This window comes from Brienomyrus brachyistius, chromosome 4 (genome assembly GCF_023856365.1).
Source record: "Brienomyrus brachyistius isolate T26 chromosome 4, BBRACH_0.4, whole genome shotgun sequence".
In the NCBI taxonomy this organism is placed as follows: Eukaryota; Metazoa; Chordata; class Actinopteri; order Osteoglossiformes; family Mormyridae; genus Brienomyrus; species Brienomyrus brachyistius.
In genome coordinates this window covers 8,108,279-8,114,278 of record NC_064536.1, presented here as the reverse complement: position 1 = coordinate 8,114,278, position 6,000 = coordinate 8,108,279, and positions in this window count along the sequence as shown.

Below are 6,000 nucleotides of genomic sequence, written 5' to 3'. Positions count from 1 at the left end.
TTCCTGCCCCGGTCGGGTGTTCTGTGCAGTGTGGTAGCCGCCCCTGTTGGGTATACGGTTCAGTGTGGTAACCACCCCAGACAGGTGTTCTGTGCAGTGTGGTTCCTGCCCTGTGCATTGTGTTCTGTACACTGTGATACCAACCCCAATCGGATGTTCTGTGTAGTGTAATACCTGCCACGGATGGGTGTTCTGTACAGTGTGATACCTACCCCAATCGGATGTTCTGTGCAATCTGGTACCCGGCCTGGTCAGGTGCTCTGTGCAGTGTAATACCTGCCCCGGTCGGGTGTTCTGTGCAGTGTGGTAGCCGCCCCTGTTGGGTATACGGTTCAGTGTGGTAACCACCCCAGACAGGTGTTGTGTGCAGTGTGGTTCCTGCCCTGTGCAGTGTGTTCTGTACACTGTGATACCAACCCCAGTCAGATGTTCTGTGTAGTGTAATACCAGCCCCGGATGGGTGTTCTGTACAGTGTGATACCAACCCCAGTCGAATGTTCTGTGCAGTGTAATACCTGCCCCGGATGGGTGTTCTGTACAGTGTGATACCTACCCCGGTCTGGTGTTCTGTGCAGTGTGATACCAACCCCAGTCGAATGTTCTGTGCAGTGTAATACCTGCCCCGGATGGGTGTTCTGTACAGTGTGGTTCCTGCCCTGTGCAGTGTGTTCTGTAGAGTGTGATACCTACCCCGGTCGGATGTTCTGTGCAGTGTAATACCTGCCCTGGATGGGTGTTCTGTACACTGTGATACCTACCCCGGTCGGATGTTCTGTGCAGTGTAATACCTGCCCTGGATGGGTGTTCTGTACAGTGTGATACCTACCCCGGTCGGATGTTCTGTGCAGTGTAATATCTGCCCCGGATGGGTGTTCTGTACAGTGTGATACCAACCCCAGTCGAATGTTCTGTGCAGTGTAATACCTGCCCCGGATGGGTGTTCTGTACAGTGTGATACCTACCCCGGTCAGATGTTCTGTGCAATGTAATATGTGCCCTGGATGGGTGTTCTGTACAGTGTGATACCTACCCCGGTCTGGTGTTCTGTGCAGTGTGATACCTACCCCGGTCGGATGTTCTGTGTAGTGTAATACTTGCCCTGGGTAGATGTTCTGTACAGTGTGATACCTGCCCTGGATGGGTGTTCTGTAGAGTGTGATACCTACCCCAGTCGGATGTTCTGTGTAGTGTAATACCTGCCCTGGATGGGTGTTCTGTAGAGTGTGATACCTACCCCGGTCTGGTGTTCTGTGCAGTGTGATACCTACCCCAGTCGGATGTTCTGTGTAGTGTAATACCTGCCCCGGTTGGATGTTCTGTGTAGTGTAATACCTGCCCTGGATGGGTGTTCTGTAGAGTGTGATACCTACCCCGGTCGGATATTCTGTGTAGTGTAATACCTGCCCCGGATAGGTGTTCTGTACAGTGTGATACCTACCTCGGTCGGATGTTCTGTGTAGTGTAATACCTGCCCCGGATGGGTGTTCTGTACAGTGTGATACCAACCCCAGTCGAATGTTCTGTGCAATGTAATACCTGCCCCGGATGGGTGTTCTGTACAGTGTGATACCTACCCCGGTCAGATGTTCTGTGCAATGTAATACCTGCCCTAGATGGGTGTTCTGTACAGTGTGATACCTACCCCGGTCGGATGTTCTGTGCAGTGTAATACCTGCCCTGGATGGGTGTTCTGTACAGTGTGATACCTACCCCGGTCGGATGTTCTGTGTAGTGTAATACCTGCCCCGGATGGGTGTTCTGTACAGTGTGATACCAACCCCAGTCGGATGTTTTATGCAATCTGGTACCCGCCCCGGTCAGGTGCACTGTGCAGTGTAATACCTGCCCCGGTCAGGTGGTCTGTGCAGTGTAGTACTTGCCCCGGTCAGGTGCTCTGTGCAGTGTAGTACTTGCCCCGGTCAGGTGCTCTGTGCAGTGTAATACCTGCCCCGGTCGGTTGCTCTGTGCAGTGTAGTACTTGCCCCGGTCAGGTGCTCTGTGCAGTGTTATTCTGGGCAACCCGCCCTGGTTGTGTGTTCTGTTCAGTGTTCACAAAGTGCTACCTCCCTGACTGAATATCTGATACAGTGATCCTTTAAAGTTAGAAAACTAAATTTAGGTGTCTTGTGGCGTTTGAACTCTTGCCCTCTTCAATCCCCCAGAATCCCTCTGTCATTAGTGCCCCCCCCCCCACAGCCATCTCATCACTCCATTTCACCCCCTGCCCCCCACATCAGCCTATGCTCCGACTACCAGACAATCAATGTGCGGCTGATTATGAATCCAAAACGAAATCGTACCACCAGTGAGATAAATACCTCCTCCCTTCCGCTTAATTAAAGCGATAAGTGCAATCAGCTCGATGGCTCTTGTGGACTCCCGCGTAAATAATACATTACAGAAACCTTATCATTACACCCCCAATCTGTTTTTTTTTGCCACTGACATTCTGGTTTTTCAACAAGACGTTTATTAAATATAAAATTAAAACCACATTACACTGCTTCATAAAACTAACTCACACATTAGAGATTAAAATATCATACAGATCATACAGACCATCATAAGATCAGAACCTTCCCTCTCTCATGTCTTAACTATGGGAGATACACGTTTTAAGGCAATATTTTAAATTGTTTTATAACATGCTTATTACGTTTCATTAATACTGACACAATTATATAATTACAGAGAATAGTGCTGGGTCATAAGATTAATCACTACACTGTGGCATGTAAGCCGACATACGTTATCAGATACTGGTGTGCACATTCGTCGGGTTCTTTGCCATCAAGTGGGCCTGCTTCTTCGGAATTCAGGTTTCAATTGCCTTGAAGCTTAAACAGACTAAGGGATTACTTTTTAACTGTCAAACACCACTGCTTATTTGCGCGATCTCTTTTCATAGCATTTACGAAGGTTTTATTTGAAGGGTAAAGTTCATGCAGTTGAAAACCATGTGGAAGCTTCCGGCAAGCTTGCCGGGGGGGGACCCTCAGAAGATGCTGCCCTAGGCTTCCGCCTATGTCCTCCAGTGACCAGCATTGTATAGAGCTCAATATGAGCATCACAGGTTATGTTGCTTAAAGGTAACATTCAGCAGGGCTCCCTGCTAGCCTTGACTCAGCCACCTTCCGGACCTTCACAGATCCCTGCATCATTGTTTACCTTCCGGTTCCTCTGCACATTCAGCGTTGTCCTGGCAGCTGTCGGCCCTCTTCTCCCCAGAGGCTTAGCAGGACCCTTCACGTCCCCTCATCACAAATAACTATAATCTGCCTCATCTACAGCTGCTGTCCAGCTCCACGCTCAATCTTATCAGGCCACGAGGCCCTTTTCTGAAAAGCCTCGAGGGACGAAGGCTCCATCTGGGTCGACCGCGTGAAATGAACCGCGGAGATGCCGCTTATCAGCTCCCCTCTACCGCCCTGAACTTCAGCAGAGGCACAAGCGCCTGCCTTTTAGGCAGACGGCGATTGTCGGTGACTTAATTCAAATTCAAAGTGCCGCTTTGCTTTGAAGGTAGTGGAGGACCGGTCTGAGGTAATCGGGTTCATCCGTGAGCTTAAATCTGGCTGCTGATAGCCTCGAGTGTTTTCTCTGTTGTGTTTTTCGCTCTGCGGTACAAAAAGGAAACAAAGAAGGGAAACCATTTCCCTAAATCCCCATCCTCCCAAAAACCACCCGCAAAATGCTGTGAAACCCATAGACCTACATGGAATGTGGATGAGCTTTCACCTACAGAACCCCTAGACCATCTAACATTTGTTTGAGAAGACCTACAGAAGATCTACAGAAACAGAGGACTTGCTCCTCGACCGAGCAGAAAGTCACAGCAGAATACATACTCCACATAAACAGCCCCAGGCACAGGGGGTGAGAGCGCTGGCCTCGAGCGACCCTTTGAAGGATCTGAGGCAGATCGTTCTCACGGCTCCGCTCGGCCCTCTTCCAGGGTAGTTAGCTGGACTCAAGCACTTGGCTTTAACTCTTTTTCCACACAGCAAAACGAGGTTCTTCCATTAAGGAACAGCAGATGGGTTGATAAATGCTACTCAGAGTAGAGTAGAGTAGAGTAAGACAGACAGACAGACACAGACAGACAGACACAGACAAACAGACAGACAGACACAAACAGACAGACAGACAGACACAGACAGACAGAGATAGACAGACACAGACAGACAGACAGACAGACAGACAGACAGGCAGACAGACAGACACAGACAGACAGACAGACAGACAGACAGACAGAGACAGACACAGACAGACAGGCAGACAGACACAGACAGACAGGCAGACAGACAGACAGACATGTGCCTTTTGGAACACATAGCTTATGCTACTCTGTGCTGCCTGTTTGGCTTGGCTAGATGAGCTACTGTTGCTAACCAAACATGTATTCATTACCTGAGCATAACCAGGATCTTACCCATGATCCTTATAGCCTAGATTGGGACAAGGGGTCAAGGAATCAGTTGCACATGAACATGAACAGCAATAAAAATGGTTTTGTGAGAGAAAAAAAAAACAGAAGTCAAGCTTATTTCACCTTAATTTCAGGGGTTATTATTTTCAGGGATAAAGAACTAAGGAATTCATTATTTGTATAAATGAAAGACTCCACCGTTGTTAATAGTCGATGCTTAATTTATTTCAGACGTGAAATAGATGCCTGCTAATTTTATGGCAGCGTTCAGCCACTTGTTCACCCCTGATATCCTACTACGTTTTATCAGAGCAATCACAGAGCTTGCTGGCCACCAAACACCCCCCCACCCCCTTTTTAGGAATCACATTCCAGGTCACCCAGAATGAATAATGACACGGCGCAAATGATCATGACCATCTCGTTATCTTCTCCTAGGACCTGTCTGCAATACATTACGGTGCACAAGGATAATTAGATACATGTGTTCTCCGACTGCTAGGAGGAACAGGAGGACGTGGCAACCAGCAAGGGGAAGGGGCTTTGTACTCATGTGAGCTGAGCTTGATAATATAGTCTGTGAGGTGTTGTCGAGCTCTTAAAGAACAGCATCCCCGGAAATCTCCTCAAAGGAACCATCATAAGCTGTGATCGGCAGTCCTCAACTGAACTGAACAGGATGAAAGCTGCAGAATGTTTCCCATGCCAAAAACCTCGCCCCTTTAACCATAAATTGCAGAAGCCGCTGATGTAACAATGTTAAACGGCACATCAAATTCAAAGACGCCGCAAAGTAGGAGAGCAATGAAGCTGTTCTTCATCACAGGACACGTGTTTGTGTCACATTAATGGCGACATTCAGTCTCTAGACCTGCAAATCCGATGTGTTTTGAATGGAAAGAAATACAAACGGATTTCTGTCTGGGATGAGTCACCCGTTTTCGTTTAGGTCATGCAGTCAAAAACTGTCTTCCCAGCTGTCTTGAAAGGAGCACAAATGCCAGGAAAAACGAAAAAAAGTGTTGCACGTCTCGGGAGTCTTTGTCCACAGAATAACAGGATAGGTTTTCGCTTTCTCAGTGTTCCATTCGGCTGCCCCGGCGAACCTGCCGACGTTTTGAAAATATTGTGGTCATGATAGCGTCCCTGACCCGTTAAATACCTGGAGCAGTCGGCCGGCCAGGCCCAGAAACACAGAGGGCTTCCTCACTTTCCCCCTGGTGTCTTTTCCAAAGCAAACGGACGTGGCAGCTACACACTGGCCAGCTACACTGAGGCCTTTGTGATCCATCAGTCTCTGGAAAGTGGTAACAATAAAAGACTCGATGTAGGTGTGGCCTGAGAAAACTCGGCAGCGCTGCTAAATCCCGCTCAGCTGTAATTAAGGTCCGCCGTGGTTCCTAATTTCAAGCCTGCCAACTTCTATGAGTTCTTGTGTTTTGGCTTGACTCGTAATGAGGGATTTGGGTTAGTCCATCAAAGCTCAGTGCTACAGTTTCTCTATGGTGCTGCAGTGGACAAACCTTGTCCCTGTCATGGTCTGGAAACCTTATTGCCGTGCTGGTTCTATT